This window comes from Mauremys reevesii, linkage group 6 (genome assembly GCF_016161935.1).
Source record: "Mauremys reevesii isolate NIE-2019 linkage group 6, ASM1616193v1, whole genome shotgun sequence".
NCBI classification, from domain to species: Eukaryota; Metazoa; Chordata; order Testudines; family Geoemydidae; genus Mauremys; species Mauremys reevesii.
The window spans coordinates 88,891,939-88,910,097 of NC_052628.1; the positions used below are offsets into that span (position 1 = coordinate 88,891,939).

General features: G+C 42.7%; 1 long non-coding RNA gene across 1 annotated transcript in view; it reads right to left on the bottom strand.

Moving 5' to 3' along the window:
• Positions 1 to 3,980: 3,980 nt before the first annotated feature.
• The window catches only part of LOC120408102, a 38,813-nt gene continuing 24,634 nt past the window's right edge, over positions 3,981 to 18,159 (bottom strand). The window contains exon 3 of the long non-coding RNA XR_005600417.1: positions 3,981 to 4,185. This is a non-coding gene — a long non-coding RNA (uncharacterized LOC120408102). The remainder of the gene's footprint in view (positions 4,186 to 18,159) is intronic.

Sequence of the window (18,159 nt, forward strand, 5' to 3'; positions counted from 1 at the left end):
CTGGAGAAACTATTGAAGAGAGGAGCTCAAAGGGGCTAGATAAGTGCCATTCTAGGCCTTGTCCTAATTAAAGGTGATGAGGGGAAAAATATGAATGTGGGGTTTTGCTTCTTTATGGTGTATCAAGAAAGCCTGGATATCTATTTTAATTCTGCTCATTTTTCACCTAATAGCCTCAGCAGAGATTCAGGCTGATAAGGTGGAGAGAGGACTGCAAAGATGACGTTTAAGTCAACATTGCATCCCCCTGAGCTCATGTGGCTGTGTGCCAGTCCAGTCCCCCAGAGCAAGTTAGAACTGCTCTAAATTATACCACCTGCCATCACTCCCTTCAAATAAGGGAGATCCACGGTCTTTAAAACCAAAAAGTAACATGGGCTTTATTACTTTTGTCAAGTAACTAAAAACTTAAAAGTAATTTCCAGAAATATTTATTCCTTTTTAAGAAATTGTTATTGAATAACAGCTTAACAATAATTACTAAAACAAAAATGAGCCATGTCATAGCTGAAGGCGAATTCTGGCTAATCTTCGAGGTGGGAGATCTGTGTGTCCATTCCAATAGGGTGGTCCTGGAAACATGCACCCACATCAAGTGGTGTCAGTGTTCAGTCACTGTTCTGGCATTCAGATTTATTTCTCAGGGTGACCAGGGTAATCAAACCATCAGAACATGTGCTATAACAACAATTTGGAAACAGGTGATACTGAGGGATATTGTTATTGATAAAGGCAGTAAAGGAGAGGTAATGAATTTCTAAAGTAGATTATATATTCTTATTTTGAGTAGGGGTTGGAAAATATAGCTATAGGCCTCAGTTGGGGAGACTACTCCAAGATGCTCAGGGTTGGTGAAGGCATCCTGGCCTGCCTGGTAAATGGCTTGTGTTTGTGCCAGGTAGGGAACAATTACCGGTATATTAATCATCTACTGCACATGCTGCTTCTACTCACTGATAGGTCCAACCCGCTCCTGCTGTCTGCCTCCTCTTTGTGCTGCCAGCATCCAGCATGCTACTGCACTGTGGTGAGTGAGTGACTCCTTACACTAAGCTGGGGTGGTGGAAGTATCCCACCCCCATCTGAGGAGGTGAGTGGATGGGGGTCTCTAAAGGAAGAAGGATATGGAAATATATATTTCCATTTATCACTTTATTTTGTACAAAAACATTTGGTCTTAGCCAGATAAGAGGAAAATCTACACAGAGGAGAAGGAAGAGAGGGGGCCGGAGGTCTGCACTGCAGAGAAGAATAGAAGTCTGCACTAGGGAAGAGGCACATCTGCTATGGACTGCGTTTGTCACATCAGATTCTAGTCTATAACCCACCCAGTCTGTTCCAGCAAAAGCATTTCATTATTGCTTTGGCTCCAGCTCTTGAATGCAAGCTCACCTTGCGGTGTTCTGCTGCTCATTGAAAGGTCAGATTCTGCCTTTTTTCTTTTTGGGGGGGGGGGTAGGATCCTTTCACAAGTTTATACAAGGTCATATACATTTTTCTGATTTTTATAACAACCACCAGTGCTTACACTGTGCTTTTCATTATAGCACTTTATAAAGGAAGTCACAATCATTATCCCCATTTTACAAGTGGGGAAACTGAGGCACAGAGAGGTGAAATGACTTGCCCGAGATCGTCCAGCAATGGCAGAACTGGGACCAGGAATCCAGGTCTCCTGAGCCCCAGCCCAGCGCTCTATCCAGTAGGCAAAACTGTCTCCCCATTAAAAGTGTCCTCTTTCCATTTCAGGTGGACTGTTGTAATCTCTTAACCAAATAATGAAGGGCCCGATTTTTTCACTCTTGTGTTCAGTAGTACTTTATTCTGTACACAGTCCCTCTGAGTTCAGTAGAGCTGCTTATGGCATAAAATACCGCTTGGTGGTAGAATGTGGCCCAAAGTTACTAACCCTCAGGTACCAACAGAAAAACACAAAGGGCTAGATTGAAAGTTTGTTCTTAGCCCTGTGTAATGGGCAGCACGTAGATGCAGCTGTCTAGAAGGAGCTCCAGAAAGGAATCATGAATCAGAGATATCCCTGAGTAAAAACTCCTCTGGAATGCCTGTTTTATGCAGGGTGGGGGAGTACGTTGCATTGGCCCATTACCAGACATAGCTACTCCCTGCTCATGTCCAGACAACTTTGCTGCACAGAACCATGGCTCTGCCAACTCCTTGCCTGTCTCAGACATCTCCCCACTCCCTGGGGGCAAGGGGGTGGGGTATCAGGCACCGCAGTTCTTGATCTTCCCCCTCCCTTATGTCCAAACACATGGGCCAGGAAAGCCATGGGCAGGGCTCAGCCACAACTGATCCATAAAGAAGCATTTATTAGATTGGCTAATAGACAAAATGGAGTAGCAAAGAGGACATGCAGATATTAAGGCCTGTCTAAACTACAATCTTAAGTCAACCTTGGTTAGGTTGACTTACAGCCACCACACTATTGATGTCCACACTATTCTCCTTCTATTGGTAATCCATGTGCCCACCAGGAGCACTTCCACTGACTGAAGAGAGGCAGTGTGCGGGGGCTGAAAGCCAGGGCTCTCAGCTCTGTGCAGCTTTCTGCTGGGATCCCACCTGCCCCCCAAAGCTTCTCGCCTTTCTGTTCCCAACTGGGAGCAGGGGGGAAGCCACCAGGGCTTCTTGCCTCTGGCGGGGAGATCTGTGCGGGGAGTCCAGTCAGCTGCTGTGCTGCTGGGGGGGAACCGAGAGTCGGGGGGCGGGGCACAGTAGCCAGGCTCCGAGCTGGGAGCCTCAGTGCAGCCAGGCTCCTTGCCAGGAGCTGAGATCCTGGGGGGACAGAAAGGGGGCTGCAGGACTCCCAGTGGAGAGCCCAGGCAGCAGCCCAAGCTGGGAGCCTGCGTGCCAGCCTGGCTTGGAGTGGAGACCTTGCAGCAGCCCAGCTGGGGAGCTGGGCTTTCTTGTTAATTTTATAATACATGTAGTCCTAGTGGTTTCTAGGTCCCCCAGTAGTGAATGGGTTAAAAATATTTATTTTCCTGTAACAATTATCAACAAACCCTAGAAACTGTGTGCCCATCTCAAGTCAATGCTTTAGCAGAAGCTTTAAATAGAAGCAAGCCAATAACAAACCACAACCTGTTCTGTAACAAGCTCTGCCGTAAAGCAGGTTCAAGGATATACTAGTTAGAGATAGTCAAAAAATTTCTGATGGGACTTTTTCAGTTGGAAAATGCTGTTTTTAAAACTTTCTGCAGGAAAGTGCTGATTGTGATAAAACTTTGTTTAGAAAGAAAATGAAAAGGCATTTTGTTATGGTTGGAATAGAACACTGATTTTTCATTTTGAAAAGACTTTTGTTTCCAAGTCTACTCTATATTATAAATTAATATCAAATAAAAATTTGATGTGGTAACAAAATGTTTAGATTTTATAAAAACAGAACATTTTGATTGGCCTGAAATAAAAAAAAATCAGAAGTTTTATTTAGCAGGAAATTTGAAGGTTTTTGTTCTCAAAAACAAAATTTTAAAATGACAGTAATGGGAAATTCTGAGTTTCCACCAGTTCTTATACCAGTATATTACTCATTTTTCCATTCAAACAGATACTATGGGCCTGGTCTTCATTTCAAATTGGTGTATGTAGCTGAATGGAAAATCAGGGCCACGGAGTCTTATTGGTATTACAACTTTCAGTCTAAATGGGCTCAAACATGGAACTGTGTGGCAATGATTCAAAATGAGGAATGCTAACTACAAGAGAAGCCAATGGTACTTCAAGAACTAGGGCCTGATCCAGTTCCCATGAAGTCACTGGGAGCCCACTGACCTTAAAGGAATTGAATTAAGCTCTTAGTTGAGGAGAAAGAAAACTGGATGGAATTCTCTCAACACATCTAGCTGCTTTGCATTGCATACTTATTAACCTCAGAAGACACTCATTCGATCTAATTTAGAACCCTGCTTTCCCAGCTTCTGCTTTTCTAACCACACAAGTACAATTGGTAATGCTTTGGATGCTGAGTATATTTTATTGTATTTCCAGCCAGAGAGGTATGAAGCTAACTAAACGTTTTGTATCTGATGGGTGAAAGCATCATCGTCATCCATATTCATATCTTTTAGCTGGGGTGCTCAACTGGGATTTGCAGAGATCTCCTGTTTGCAAGCACTTGAATTCTGGCAAAGGATGAATCCTGCAGAGAATAAATAGAGGCTGGAGTGGGGATTGGGAAAGAAACAAAACAGAGAGAACTCATTTTGGTAGTTTATACACTGCTTTCTGGAGAATGGATACAGCCACATTTGAGCCAACTACAGCAGTCAAAATGTAAAAAAAAAAAAAAATCCCTGTGAGTTTTATTCACCAAAATGATTCCTCTTGTGGCATGTACAGCTCACATTAGAAACAAAGTTAGTACATAAATCAGGGAGGAAGGGTGGTCTTGTCACTAAAGCACAGGACTAGGACGTAAGAATTTTGGATTCTGTTCCCAGCTCTGCAACAGACTTGCTGAGAGCCTTTAGCCAGGTCATTTAGGGCTTGATTGTGATTTGGACTAAATACACATGAACATAGGGTGACCAGATGACAAAGATGAAATATTGGGAAGCGGGGGAGGGGGGGCCCGGCGGAGAAAAAAAAAACAAAAAGCCACTGGAGTGCCCCCCTGCCGCCGCCACTGCTGCCACAAGCTGGACTGGAGCAGTTCGCAGGGTGAGTGCTGGGGGCCACCCCCTCTCTCCAGGCTTACGCTGATCAGCTGTATGGTGGCGGGATGGAGGAGAAATGCTGCGTGCTTGGGAAAGGGGCGGGGCCAGGGCAGAGATTTGGGGAGGGATCCAATGGGGCAGTGAGGGGCCGGGGTCCAATGGGGGAAGGAGGGGGCGGGGCTGGGGGTGAGAGCCCCCTTGGGCTCTGTCTGTGCAGGAGCAGGGCGCAAAATTGCTTGTTTGTCCAGTGTCCCGAGGGACGCGGGACAAACAAGCAAATATCGGGACAGTCCCGATAATATCGGGACGTCTGGTCACCCTATGTGAGCATGAATAAGAATCTCCTTCCTTATACCTTGGATCCAGGCATGCCCACTTCTCCCTCCCTGCTCCTAGTGGGGGAGTGAGAGAGCCAAGGAATGAGTAAAAACTTTACCCTCACCCGTATTTCCCCACACCTGCCAGCTTGCTGGAGCCATAGACCAACAGAAAATGACATAGCAAGAGGAAGCAGAGAGGGGATTGTGTCTCCGAATGTTGTTGGATACTGCCTCTGAGGGCTAGCGTGTAACTTACACTCCTTTGGATGCTCAGGGCTGATGCTGGTGGGTTTGCTCAGGCATTCTGAGAAACCCACTCTTTATTTAGGTGTCTAAATTTAGGACAAAAGTTAGAAACTTGGTGTGACCGGGGTCCCAGTGGGGAGCCAGCCGAGGTCCCTCAATTAGGGTAAACTGCAAAGAATGGGGCAGACAAACCCCAAAGATGGTGGATAATTCAATACTTAGATTTACTAAACCAGCATAAACCAGCTTCTTTATTACCTCACTGGTTTTCCAAAAAACCAACCATACAGTTCCCTCAAAGCAACCCAGCCTCAGGCCTCCATCCAGGTACTCAAGTTAAATATGATGAAGATTCCTGAATATTTTATTTCATCATATAAAAGAAAAGTTTCTACTAATCCCAAAGGATCAGACACACTACATCCCAGGTTAATGAATATTCCAAATCTTACCCAATTACATGCATACAGCCAATTCTTATTAACTAAATTAAAATTTATTTAAAAAAAAAGAAAGAGAGAGTATTGTTAAAAGTTCAATATACATACAGACAGGAGTTCAATTCTTGAGGTTCAGATACATAGCAGAGATAGTGAGCTATTTCAAATTTAATGACAATATATATCTCCAGATCAGTGGCACCGCTATGGGCACCCGCATGGCCCCACAATATGCCAATATTTTTATGGCCGACCTGGAACAACGCTTCCTCAGCTCCCGTCCACTCACGCCCCTTCTCTACCTATGCTACATTGATGACATCTTCATCATCTGGACCCATGAGAAGGAGACTCTGGAAAAATTCCACCATGATTTCAACAGCTTCCACCCCTCCATCAACCTCAGTCTGGACCTATCTACACAGGAGGTCCACTTCCTAGACACCACAGTGCAAATAAGTGGTGGTCACATTAACACCACCCTATACCGAAAACCTACCAACCGCTATGCCTACCTTCATGCCTCCAGCTTCCATCCCGGGCACACCACAAGATCCATTGTCTACAGCCAAGCACTGAGGTACAACCATATCTGCTCTAACCCCGCAGACAGAGACCAACACCTAGAAAATCTCCACCAAGCATTCTCAAGACTACAGTACCCACACGAGGAAATAAGGAAACAGATCAACAGAGCCAGATGTGTACCCAGAAGCCTCCTACTGCAAGACAAACCCAAGAAAGAAACCAACAGGACTCCACTGGCCATCACATACAGTCCCCAGCTCAAACCCCTCCAACGTATCATCAGGGATCTACAACCCATCCTGGACAATGATCCCACACTTTCACAGGCCTTGGGTGGCAGGCCAGTCCTCACCCACAGACAACCTGCCAACCTGAAGCATATTCTCACCAGCAACTGCACACCGCACCATAGTAACTCTAGCTCAGGAACCAACCCATGCAACAAACCTCGATGCCAACTCTGCCCACATATCTACACCAGCAACACCATCACAGGACCTAACCAGATCAGCCACACCATCACCGGTTCATTCACCTGCACGTCCACCAATGTAATATATGCCATCATATGCCAGCAATGCCCCTCTGCTATGTACATTGGCCAAACTGGACAGTCTCTAAGGAAAAGGATAAATGGACACAAATCAGACATTAGGAATGGCAATATACAAAAACCTGTAGGAGAACACTTCAACCTCCCTGGCCACACAATAGCAGATTTTAAGGTGGCCATCCTGCAGCAAAAAAACTTTAGGACCAGACTTCAAAGAGAAACTGCTGAGCTCCAGTTCATCTGCAAATTTAACACCATCAGCTCAGGACTAAACAAAGACTGTGAATAGCTTGCCAATTACAGAACCAGTTTCCCCTCCCTTGGTTTTCACACCTCAGCTGCTGGAACAGGGCCTCATCCTCCCTGATTGATCTAACCTCGTTATCTCTAGCTTGCTTCTTGCTTGCTTATATATACACACCTGCCCCTGGAAATTTCCACTGCTTGCATCCGAAGAAGTGGGTATTCACCCACAAAAGCTCATGCTGCAAAACGTCTGTTAGTCTATAAGGTGCCACAGGATTCTTTGCTGCTTCTACAGAACCAGACTAACACGGCTACCCCTCTGATACAGGACCCAATGGTCTTTTACAAAGTTTTCTAGCATCCTCTTGACCCTATAGTCCCAGGTAAACAATAGGCTTTTGATGTAACTTTCTGTTTTCTAAACAACACCAGTAATTAGTTACACAAATTAACATAGGGCAATTTATCCATTAGGCAGTCAGTTACAAACTTTAAAGAGACATATAGACAATGACATTACTTCACCCAAGATTCATCTAAATGTTAATATTCCCTTTTGATCACTGAATTAGTAGTTATAGTGACAGACAGGAACTGTTTACATGGGTAGCATTTAAGATAGAAGTAATACTAATTGTGTGTAACGATATAGATTTGCATTTCAAAGTTCTAGCCTATTTAGCATGAATGGCCCCAATTACCATTAACATGACTTTAACTTTGGGTCATTCAGCCTGTAAGCTGTTTAACCCTTTCTGGCCATGAGTTGTATTTTGTATAAGATTTGCTGCAAGTATATAGCAGTGGTAGCCACAATGGTTTGCATGGTTATACTTCAATTAGACAACATCACATTTGGGTGGCTTAAACTACTGTGCCACAATTTCCCCATGTGTAAGAGGGAAATAATACTGTGGGGAACTGTAAGTTTCTGATTTATTTTTATGAACAATGTGTGGCTCAGGTTTTCCCCTCTCACCTTATATTGCTGCCCATTGAGTGTGAAGGGGTTAATTTCTTTCTTGGAACAGATCAAGCAATGCAGTGTCTTGGGGAAGTCACCTAAGCATGGATGAAATTACAGAAACTAAATTCCTGAGAGAGAGAGAGAGAGAGAGAGTGTGTGTAGGGGGTAATTAATGCAAATCCCTAGACAGGTAAGCAAGTCTGTAGATGTACCACATCTGGGGTTCCGTTTTGACTGGGTTCAAGAGGCTAGCAAACAACAAACCGAGAATTGTATAAAGAACCCAGCCTGATACAGAGGAGGAGTCACTCCCACTTGATCCAAGAACTGAGCGAGCCTGTAACCAGGAGGGACAGACTCTGCTGAAAGGGTTTTTGGAGGACTTTGAAACATACTAGCATCTCTGTGCAGAAGGTGGGTAAGACGGGCATGCATAGAAGAGGTTTTGTTTTCAAGATAAAGTTCTCTGTAATGCTTTTGTTCAGAATAAATACTGTGCTTTCTGAAGGCTGGCAGGTCACTGGTAAGCACTGTCATTGCTTCAGAGAGCTGCACGGCAGGTGCTGAACTAAACTCAGACTTATGAAGGTGATGACAGGCAGTGGCAAGAGGAATTGCAGCCTAAATCCCCAGTCTAGGGGGAAGAGGAATATAAGTTCTTGCCCCACAAGGGATGACAGCTAGAGGCCTGAGATCTGAGTGGGGATGTCTTCATGGAGTCCATCAATGCATCAGAGGTGCAATTACCTGGGATTTGTGAAACACTATTTGAGCTGTGATGTGTATACTCATATTTATAAAGTGTTGTGGGAGCCTAAATCATGCCTAATTAGTCTGATATTATATTATGCTCCTAAACAAGTTAAGCACATCCACTGTCATTTAATCTCTTTCTGGGTGGGCTGAGGCAACTTTTCTTTAATGCAAATAGGTTACTGTTAAATGGCAATGTTTCTCTGACTCCTACTAGTGATAAGGTCTAGCTGATCAAACCATTGAGCTTTATGTATTCAACTTGGTCTCCTATTATCCACTTCTGGAGCAACCCTGCAGGAGGAGTAAGACTACTCAGGAAACTCCATGTATGGGGTTTTCACTGCATTATCCTCCCAAGGGAGAAGGGTGGGCAAATCTGACTGGTGGCATGGTCCTCTAGCTACACATATGCCCAAGTTCTACTGGCAAGTTCTTTTCCATCCCTGCCTAATACTGAGGCACCTGCATGCAGACCCAGTCCTTCTGTGTCATGCCCTTTATTCCCCCAGTAGCATGTTTCCACTCTTCATATTGGCAGCATGTCTCCTTCCCTTCCAGTCCTTCTCCACTGGGAGACCAGCTGTGGCTCTGAAGTAACTGCTGCCTTCAGCAATAGTTAAAGATTTTCTGCTCTGATCAACATTAACTTCCAGTGGGATTTCTTTTGCAAACAGTGCAGATTTTCCAGAGGATAATGCTGGCACTTACACACAGTGGAGGGGGGAACAATTCTACCTTGGCTTCACTTCCACCTTCCAAATCTACCAGCATCATTTGACTAGTACCTATGCTTCCTCCCCTACCATTCCTCTCCATGAAGGGGATGACTTGGCCCAGTGTAGACAAAAGGGAATTGGAATGTAAGCTGATGCACCACAGATAATTGCCTAGCATGCCAATTCTTTCATCATTTCAAGAAGGAAGAGAGAGGGATCAAGAGAACAATGAAAAATGTAACTTCTAGCTAGTATTTCACATTTGATTTGCAAGTGTCTGTCAACTGTGTGGAGAAAGCCAAATGGCTCCATTTTTCCAAGCACACATCATCTGTTAGCCTTTTATCAAACTTTAACACAAGTTAACAATCCCACACATTCATAGAGTGTCATTTTTAACAATACATCCCAGTCATCTGAGACCTAAACAACTTCCTGGGAATTCACAGCCTTTGTTAAGATGAAGAAAACATGAGTATCTGCATTGGCAGCAGGAGATGCTAGTCAACATGAGGCCACTAAAACAATAAGAACAATATGTTGCCAGAAGTTGCTGCCTGCTATTGATTCTCCATTTTGGAGCTAGAGATTAGTGCACGTGACATATATTGTAACATCATCCACTGAGCTCCAGCCTTAGAAGCAAGTAACAGTTTGAATTAAGGGCAGAATTCACCTTTGTTTCTGAATTTCCTTGCTTTTGACGACAGCCTTAAGATTACTTAACCAATGGATTCATTTCCCTTCCCTTTGTTTGAAGTGAAGCAAACAAAGCACAACAAGTGCCCTCACTGGTTAGCTTGCTGCTGAACTGCCTCTCAGCCTTGGAGGGGGTACACAGAGAAGGCTCGACTATGCAATCTTTACTGTGCACAGTAGAGCTGGTTGGAATATTTTTGACCAGGCCTTTTTTGTTTGGTCTAAATATGCTGTTTTGTCCAAGCCTAAACAATTCACAGATGCATCAGTGTTGACGAAGTTTTCAGTGGGAAGGTTTCTGAGGTCTAGGGTTGACTCTCCAGTGACCGAGAGACCTGAATCAATAGCAACATTGCTTCCATCCTTTCTCTCTCACGCTGATCTGCAGGCCAATGTAGCAGCAGGACCATGGTCTCTCACCTTAACTTCACCTTTCTGAATTACTTGCTTCCTGCCAACCAATACCTGCTCAAAAGGGATTGCTATCGTTATCTGCCCTTAGGTAGGCTGTAAAGGGGGGTGGGAATTCTCTGGCTCCCTTATTCTCCCTCCACACCTGCATAGGTCCAAGCCTGGTTCACAACACAGCTGGGTCTCATTGGAAGGGTGTTACGAGTTTTACCAGTACTGCATTTTAAAAGTCAATTTCAGAAAGGATCCCAATATTAGTTTTTTTTTTAAATTCTGGATAATTTGCAGAGCAGAGCATAAACTTGCTAAGCATGGATTATTGATACACTTGTTTAAATAAAGTTCCTCCCTGTGCACATTTAAGTGGATTTTTAAACATCCCTGGTTCAATACTTTCCTTTGTAGTCTTTTTTAAAGAAATGTCAGCAGAGCATGCATCTTGCATGTGAAATAAGAGCAGACCTGATCTGAGCTATACATTAATGATCTGCAAATTTTAATTTCAAAAGCAAAGGCTGTTTCTGAGCATTGCAAAACATCATTTAAAATAAGCACAAAAATGTATCTTTAGCACCAAAATATCTTCAGAAGAGAGTTACATTTTGGATTTAAAAAACCCCAAAAATCACAGTTTCATCCAAACTGATCCAAATTTTCAGCTCAATCATGTGTGCTCTCGACATGTGGAATTACCAATGAAAATCCTGCAATACAAGTGCAAGGCTTTTAGGATTGGTGCCTTAAACTCCGAGATCTAATTCTCCATTGTGTTAAACCAGTTTTATGTCAGTGGGGTTCCACTAGTCATACTAGCATAAAATTGGTGAAAGACAATATAGAATCTGGCCCAGAATCCAGCTGAAAATACAAATTGAGGCAATAGGGCCGTTAATGGGAGGACTCAGCACCTTGCAGGACTGGACCATGCACATAGAACTGTCACAACTATTTAAGTACACTTAATTCTAGTCGTTTAATGGTTCACTGGACTATGCTATAAATGCTATTCATAAAACAATAGGAAAGGGGATGTCTGATTCATTGATCTCCTGTTGAGGCATTTTCTCAATGAAGTGTTCTACAGTCAGCTTTAAGTGAAATGAATGCTAAGGACCAGAGAGTCATTCACTTAGCTGGGTATATTAGCACCTTACTCTAGTCTAAAGGTATGTCTACACTTCAGCTTGGGAGTTATAATTTTCAGTTTGTACAGACATACATGTGCTGCTAGCTCGGCTTGAGCTAATGTCTACAAATAGCAGCTTGGCCAAATGGCACAAGTGGCAGCTCAGTGCAGCTGCCCAAGTATATACCCCTGGGGTTGGGCAAGATTTCTGCCCATGCTGCTGCTGCCACCACATTACTATTTTTAGTGTGCTAGCTTGAGCGTGTCTGTCTATTCACACTGGGAATTACAATTCCCAGCTACCGTGCAGACCTACTCGAAGAGTAGTCCCATTTGTTTCACTGGTACTACTCAAGAAATTAGGTACTATTCAATGTAGTGGATCAGAATCTGGCTTCAGGAATTCAGAAACAAATCAAAGCACTTTCACATCATCTAAAGTTGGGGGGGGGGGAGAGGAAAGTATTTTATTAAAATGTTTGTTAAAGATGAATCACCAGGAAACACATTTTTGATTACCCTATTTCCCCAGAACGAGCAGAAGCATCCATTTCGATCGGCCCCTTCTGTGAACTGATCGTTCGTTCTAGTCACGGATTGCCCCGTCAACAATCATGTTGCTGGCATTGCTCCTTGCTGTAGACTGCTGCAACATTAATATTTCATGGAGCAGTAATAAAGCAGAGCCAAATGCTGGCTTCTCTAGACAATTAGAGAAGTATTACATTAAACGGATCTGATGCTTAGAGGAAAGCTGATAAACACAGCTAATTCTCTCAGCAGCATTATACTGGGTGCGTGTGTAATGAATTTATTGCACAACTGCCTTTTTTATTTCTTCTATTTTTCCCTCCCTACCGTGCAGGATGATTTTTTTTTATAAAGTTCAGCAGTTTTATTCACACATTAAGGCACTCTTGTGTTCAAAACTGGCTGCTTGCCCATTTTTTCCTGACATTTTGGACTTGGAACATCTTAATCCAAAATCATTGCAGTAATTAATAGGAATAGTAGACTATAAAACAGGCTCTTTCCTGGAGATTTCTCTTTGGGTTTCTTTGCTAAATAAGGCTATGCGAATAGAGGGCCAGATTGTTGCATGTTTGCAATGGGAAGGTGTGTGTGTGGAGAGGGGGCACAGAGGCTGCTCCCCACTTGTGCAACCCATGCAAAAGCTAAGGGCAAGCCAAGTCCTTGTATTCAGTGTCCTCAAATCTAAGATCAAACAGGAGACAGTCTCAGACTTCAGATTATTCAACTTTAAATGTTCATTAAACTACTGAACCAATTTTCTCCAAATCTGACTTATTTTGTAAATCTCCAGCGAGGCATAATCAAGGCAAGACTGCAGACTGAAAGCACTGCACTATCATGTAGTATGTTCAAGTCGGTGTAAGAAATGCTAGCTCGTGTGTGTTGTACATATTAACTGACAAATTATTGGTCATTTATAATATTATAGGAGAGGTATAAGCACAGAGCTGTCCCTTGGGTATGGCGAATCGGGGTGACCGCTCCTGGCCCCACATTTTTGGGGGCCCCACAGGCCAGTGATTGGCTGGTATGGTTGGTCCTGGAAGTGATGGTGTTGGTCTCAGAAGTGACGGATTTGTCACTTCCACCCCGGGCCCTGCACCAGCACAAGGGAACTTTCAATCTTTACTCTGAGTACTCCTGAGTGCTTAGATTTTTCAACCTTAATGTTGCACATATAATAATCCCCAGCCATGGCCCTGCCCCCCAGAGTTAAATATAAATTTGTTATAGAAAGGGAGAACCTTGTAAGCTAGTGCATGACCTCAGTGAACTTTCTCCAGCAGAGATGACTGAGTTGCTAACATATATACAGAGTGACATAGTTTTCTATATTCAGCCCTCTGTAGTATTCTCCTGTGGTTTTACAGCCTAACATTAGTTATTCAAGCTCACTTTGCCTCTGGAATTATAGGCAGAATGGAGTAGCACTAGACATCTCATGTCATCTTAAAAATTGTAACTTTAAAACCTCATCAAACGGGGATGAAAAGATGTATGGTAGATTGCTCAGATAGGAGTCTCAGCATGTCTAAGGCCAGTGGAAAATTGTGTATACAAATTAAGACATCTTTTGGGGCCTCAACTTTTTACAGTCTGAAGGAATCTAAATCACCATCAACACCTTTCTAGCCAAGGCTACTAAAAGGTGGGAAAGAAATGGGGTACACCACATCTCATTTCATGGTTCCTACCAGGAAATGTGAGAAACCCTATTAAATCTCCAAAAGGTGAGGCATTGGGAGTGCGCCCTACTGCTCTGACACCACTGGCAACGAAGGACTTATTTTAGGCCGTTAACACTCCTCTCTCATGGCTGCCATGGAGAAGGAGGCTGAAAGCAACAGAGGGCAGAGATGGATAGAACTGGGAAAAGCACTGGGGGAAAACAAAGCAAGTGGCACGTAAATATGGATAAATGAGCTCCAAGATTTGCTACTTTTCCCCAGGTAAAGAAATTTTCTCGGTGGCAATTACAGAAATCAGCTTCACTACACACATCAATGCACAATGAATCAATGTACAGTCAGTGAACAGTGAGATTAGTTCACGGATTCTGTGAAAACCGTCCTATGGAAAGCGTTAGACAAACTTCAGCCTTAGGAAAGGTATAATTATAAATGTGAATAAATGAAAGCATTAAAATGCAAATATTAAGATAAAAGGTTAGATCAATCACTTCTCTCCCACCACCCTCTTTTGGCTACTTTGATGTTCAGGCAAGAATGCTAATAGGGCAGCTGGGGATTTTCCTTGCATTTACTTCAACAGAACTATGCTGATTTACAGCACTTGAGGATCTGGTCCCTTAGCATTATTATGGACAATTCAATGAAAACTTCTGCTCATGGCAATCAAAAATGTAAAAACAAGATATTTTAAGAAAGGGGGAGAGAGAGTAGTGATGGCATCTTTATGTAGTGATACCATAGTACTGCCAACTCTCATGGTTTTATTGTGAATCTGGCAATATTTGGCATTTGGTTTTGAAACCCCAGCTACTGAAAGGGAGAGATTGCATAAGAATCCCAACTTTCATTTTAAAAAAAGTGAACTTCTAGACCTCATGGTTGCAGAAAATTCATGAAGTGAGTGCACCCTAAAGAGTTAAAAAAAAAAGTAGGCAAATAAAAGAACCCAACATTTAAAAACAAAACAAAAACTCCACCAATTGCATGATTTTGGGGGCCTGACATTACTTTTGAATGCTTCAGGTTGGCAATGCTGACTGATGTTGTCCATCCTGTTGTGTGATGAGCAGAACTAGGGAAAGAGGGTCAGGCTTCAGGAGAGACGTGGTTTGGTGTGGCTATAGAGATGCAGGATGCAAGCTGGCCCAGGTTGCTACTAGATAAGTGTGGGCCTCTCAGAACATCTGAGTGGCTTCTAAGCATGTTCAATAAAGATCTCCTTCCTACAGCTGTCTGCCTGCTGCATCGCTTATTACTAATAATGCAAACCCCTCTCCCTGCAGAGGTTGAAGGGAAAGTCTGAGACAATTATTTTTTTTCTGGATTTATTGTTTGAGGGATTTTTGATTAGTTGGTTTGTTTTTTTCGGGGCGGGGGGAGAAGAGGAAGAGCAGGAGAAATGGTACTTGTTTCTAGACACATTTTACTTGTTTCTAATGGCCTTCTGTTGGGACCTCTTGCTTCCTGCACACTCCAGGAACTGTCTGGCTGGAGTTAGGCACTGAGATGATGGTAATTAGCAGTGTGCCGTACTAGTTTTTGTGGTTCCTTGTGCACAGCTTAAAGCTATTTTATGTGCATTTTTGTAGTATTGTTTTACTGCCAATAAAGCCATTTATTAAAACTCAAACACAAACAGGAAGGGGGAAGATGGTATGCCCTCCCTTTGAATTCTGTAGTCAGTCTTAGCATCACCCTATTTCAAAAAAGGATAAACAGCAGAAAAGGAAAGGTCCAGAGAAGAGCAATGAAAATAGAGTCCCAGAAAGACTTGTGTGAGCAGCGATTAAAAAGATTAGGATTAGAGAGGAAAAAAAACAAGAGCTAACAAAATAGAGAATATAAATTAATGAATGGTTTTGAGAAGGTTAGCAGGATGCACCTACTTAAGTCTCTCAAAGTGGACCCAGGGTCAACCAATGAAATTAAAAGGCAACAAGTTAAAAAGTGATAAAAGGGTTTATAAAAAATGCATAATTACCCTCTAGAATTCACTACCACAAGGTATCATTGAGTTTAGTAGAATTCAAGGTGGTTTTGGAATTTGTATGAATAAGTGAGAACATCCACAGTTACACTAGCTAAGATAAAAATGTACATATTTATAGTTCAGAGTATAAGATAGCCACCACCTGCCTGGAGTTAGGAAGAAACTTTCCCATACGATTGTTATTGCATAATTGTTTATTATAGGGACTTCCTCTCAAGCATCTGGTACTGACCACAGTAAGGAGTTGGGACTCCATAAGCTATTGATAGTGGGTCAGACCACAACCCCTATGTTACTATGTTCCTAAAATGTAAATAGCATTTGAAGTGTCTTTTTAAGTTATTAATTTACATTTTCTATATTGGCTTCACCTTTGTTTGCTTCCACTGTACTAGCTGTTGCAGGTCAATGTTTTGTCCTGGGAGAAAGAAGGGCAGATGGAACAAAGCATGAGACCTTCCAGAGTCAGGTACTGTTTCTTGAATTCTGATAAAGTGGAGTCCTCCGAGGATGAGTCCAAGAGAGCCCTAAATGGCAAAATGCTTCTGGCTTGTAGATCAGTTAAGTGGCAAAGATGGAAAGTACGAAAATAAGAAGATTGCCGTGGAGGGGGAAACAATAAGACAGTTATGGCCTTTCAGAAATACAAACAAAGTACATAGGCATGAGGGGAGCCATGAACAACATAATTTATGTTTATAAAGTGTCCTTCATCCGCTTCAGCACTACATGAACCTCCAGATGCAGCAAATCTTGGAATCTCTCACACACACAGAAAGAAATACTGGGTAAAGGTTAAGGTGGACACATTTTTTGTTCTGTTACTGAAGATCAGTACAAATTTAAAAGCCTTGGAAGCCAAGATGGATTAGCTGGCTATGGAAGTCCAAGACAGAATCTAGCCCATTAACTCTGTTTTGTGCCACATGGCTTTACTGAGTAGTGGATTATTCTCCTTAGTAGAGGGAATCCAGCAGCCAGACCAATCTCCTATAACCCCCTTCTTCTGATTCCTGGCATAAGGTTCATGGCTAGAGAGAAGGAGACATAGCCAGGGCTCCTCTTCACCTGGCTGATCCCAGGCTGCCTTCTGTGGGCTACTGGCATCCAGTGTAAGTCAGTATCTTGTATTGAAGACTGGACTGGGGACCAGGCCATTGCCCGCTGGGCCCAGAATCAGAAAACCATGAAAGTCACTACCTTTGTCCCCATCTCTTCCAGACTTGCACTGTAAACAACTTGAATGATCTGGAAGATCTGAGACACAAGCTTGAACTGAGTTCATAGAGCAGAAATGTGACCACCACATATGAAGTATAGGCCCAAGCTATGACAGAAATCAGGTACAGCAATAAATTGTACCTGACTGTAAATTGTACCAATTATGAAAATAATGTTTGCATAATCATAATGAGTTATTAGAGAAACAAGCTTTGACGCATTCTCATTCTTCTAGCTAGATGTCTATACTGTGCAAACTTTATGGTGTCTGGGTACCATTGTTCCTGATGTAGAAGGGGACCCCAATGTTTCTGAGCAATAGCTTACAGAAAACTTGAATTCAGACTCCCACTCACTGTAAGTTAATTCTGTCAGCTCTATCAGTTGTAAAAGCTCAAACATTAGAAGAAAAAACTATGATTTTAAAACTGGCTGAAACTGGGGCAGGGCAGAGGGGGAGATTTTAATGGCTGCCCTACCATTCTGGGATAAAAAGGCCAAAAAGCCTCATCTTCCCTTATTTGGGGTCAACAGCTCATATCAAGAGGAAAGAGTTCCAGTCCATTTATGCATCCAACGAAGTCGATATTCACCCACGAAAGCTCATGCTCCAATACGTCTGTTAGTCTATAAGGTGCCACAGGACTCTTTGCTGCTTTTACAGTCCATTTAAAAACAATAATAAATAAATAAATAATAATAAAAGCATTCAAGGACCTGAATCACATATGTAGTACTTCTGTACCTGGCTAAGCTTCACATAAGATATAATGCAAAATAGTTAGGGCCTGATTCTCCTCATATCCCCACTTATAAGGAAGTCAATGGGATAGAGTTACTCCTGATATACTTCACTATAAGCCAGAAGAGAATTAAAAGTTTTAGTCTTTTGGGCTTATGAAATCAACTGAAGTGTTGCTGGGTAAAACTGTAGTAAAGAAACAACGCAGAAGAAAGGCTGAACCCATAATTATGGATGTTAATTCATAAGCTATATTTAACTTGTTTAACTTTCATTAATCAGGAGTTGGGG